Consider the following 3,082-nt stretch of genomic DNA (forward strand, 5'->3'; position numbering starts at 1 on the left):
GATATCCCAGAATTGGAAGGGGCATTATATGAAAAAAAATTAACCACAGTGATATCTAGAGTCAAAGATTATAATTATGATAAAAGTGGGACTTTTATTCTAGTGGAATTGTAAAGGCATCTTTAAATAATTTGAAAGATATTGAGTGAAGGTTCATTGCAGTTGAGTAATTGGTATTAAAAGGATACATACACACGATTATTCCCAGAAACTGCAATTTAAATCAGTTATTTTTGTCAAAAGTTAGTAGGGTGGAACAGTGTGAAGATGACATTTTTTTTTTACAGAGGGTAATTAACTTGTGAAACATCATTTGTGGAGGTAATAGTGGGTGACTGACTCCTTTCAACTCTTCAAGAAGATGTTAGTTACATTATTAGAAAAACTCCAACATCACCGCAAGAGGAAAGCAATTTTAAAAAAAAAACCAATGGTTTGGGGCCGCTTCGGTCATGCCTGATGGCTTTTCACTTTGTGGAACGTTTGATAAAGATGTCTTGGATTGCTGAGAGGTGTCTGTTTAATCTGTTTCACTGAGGACTTTGAGACAAAGGGTGTAGCGATGAGACAAACTGATATGGAACTGGTGGTATTTTGCCATCCAGTGTACACAGCGAACAACAAAAAATGGAATTGGATCCCATAGCTCCTGTCGAAGCTAGCACCAGCACAGAGGTTGACTATGGAAAGCATAATAGCTTGAGCTCAATTTTGCCCTCGGGACATTTCTAACTATACAAGAGAAACAACTTAAACTTGAATAATGCTTTTAACCAGTGATATGTTCCAAGGTCATCCACAAGAGCATGAAATGTGTTAGGAGAGGGGACCAAAGATCAGATTGAAATTGGGAAGAGATAAGACAGCATTTTGGGAGAGGTGCTAAGTGCTGGCTCTCACTGTGATGAGAAGACGTTTGTCATAATTCAAATAGTGAAGACATTTATAAAATATTTTGATGAAGAGTGTTTAGTCATTTGGTTTTCAAACAGAGTTTGGGTTGAAATAGTTTCTACATTCTTGAAATGTAGAATTAGGAATATGAAGAAATCCAGGTATGTGGCTTGATAACCATATGTGGCACAAAATGGGCTTTTATGTTGAGTCAGAGCCATTTGAGTTGATCCAATGTGAGGCATTTGCTGATGATTACTGCATAGATCTTAAATCTGAATAGTCTACTCCAGTCTTCCTCTTAAAACTGGCTGATTGTCACCTTGGCATTTCAGTCGATAGTAAGAACCCAGCTATAAATTGGTTAACCACAGTTGTGATTTTTTTTTTGTCGCAGATAAAAGTTTTGAACTCTACTGTTGTGGTTGGAGGAAGGTCTGATGGGACAATTCTGAAGTGGAGCTTGGTTGATTGCTCCACTTAGAAGGAAGAAATATATCTCAGAGACCTGTATCAGCTTGCTGTTTTTGTACAGCACAAGGTGTACAGGACACAAACCAGGTTTAACAATAAGGTTAGTCAATGTTTTACTATGTTTTTCTTTGCCCAGCATCTGTTAATAGTTCTGTAAAATACTGTAATCTGTTGGATTGGCTTTATAACTGCTATCTGTTTAAGCACTGTCTGATCATGTGCCTATTCTGCCATTTTATGAAATCTATGGTCAGAAGAGTCCAGTGACAAATGTTTCTGTTTAATCCTTGGAGTTATAATACTGGATACTTTAGGAATTCTTGGGATGTCCATTGCTATAATCCTAAACAATTTCAGAACCCACATCAGAGAGAGCCACAAGACTGCTCCCTAGTGTTAGAGTTGAGATTTATAAGGAATGACTAAAGTAATTTGGGATTTACAGCTTCGAAGAGAGGTTTCTTAGAAGTAAAAAAAAGTAAACAATGAAATATAAATCCAGACAGTTATTTCAAAATAAATGAGGTGCAAGATAACAAACAACTAAATGAAAGATAAATCAAGTTAAATTGGAAGATTAGGAGGAGGCATGAAGTCAGACTAGTAAAACACACATTTTGAGCTGGAGTTAGGAATTCTTCTTTAGACAGATGCTATAATCCCAGTTGATGATACTACTGGACAAGTCCAATCTGATATGGTAAATCTTTTGTTTTTATTCATATATTGTGGTCATTCACTGAAATGTAGTCACACAAGACTGCAGAGTTTTTTGTACACAACAAAAGTTAATTACACAAAAGATGAAAACAAGTTATTTTTGCAAAAATATATTTTATTCAAAAAATCTTTATCTACATTCACAGGTTCTAAAGTAGTTATGTGCAGTCTTTGTGTACCAAGAAAAACAAACATTGGAATTTGACATTCCCTGCAGGTGCAAAACCAAAGGCATTTCATACTCATGCAGGACACTATTTACATACTTTTGAGACAAAGAGCGTCTGATAACTGAACAGACCCTTGTAGTTTGGCAGAAAGACCTTAAATGGTGGTCTTTCCCCACTGCCTTAGTGGCAGCCATCCCAAGCTTTAGTGCATCCCTTAGCGCACAGTCCTGGAGTCAGAGTTACAGAGTCATAGTGTCACACACCACAGAAACAGACCCTTTGGGTCCCACTTGCTTGCTTTTAGCCCATATCTTGCTAAACCTTTCACATACCTGTTCCAAATGTCTTTTAAATATTGTAACTGTACCTGCATCTACCACTTCCTCTGGCAGGTCATTCCACATATAAACCATCCTCTGTGCGGAAAAAGTTGCCCCTCCGGTCCCCTTTAAATCTTTCTCTTATCACCTTAAAAATATGCCCCCTAGTTTTGAACTTCCCCCACCCTAGGGAAAAAAATTTTTGCTATTCATCTTATCTGTGCCCCTCATGATTTTATAAATCTCTGTAAGATCACCCCTCAAACCCCTATGCTCCGATGAAAAAGGTCCCAGCCTATCCAGCATCTCCTTATAAATCACTCCCAGCAACATCCTGGTAAATGTTTTCTGAACCCTCTCCAATTTAATAATATCCTTCCTATAGCAAGGTGACAGGAACTGTATGCAGTATTCTAAAAGTAGCCTCACCAACATCCTATACAACCTCAACGTGATGTCCCAACTCCTATACAGGGGTTCTGCTATAACATGGTGCAGGGCTGG

This window comes from Rhincodon typus, chromosome 24 (genome assembly GCF_021869965.1).
Source record: "Rhincodon typus isolate 14 chromosome 24, sRhiTyp1.1, whole genome shotgun sequence".
In the NCBI taxonomy this organism is placed as follows: domain Eukaryota; kingdom Metazoa; phylum Chordata; class Chondrichthyes; order Orectolobiformes; family Rhincodontidae; genus Rhincodon; species Rhincodon typus.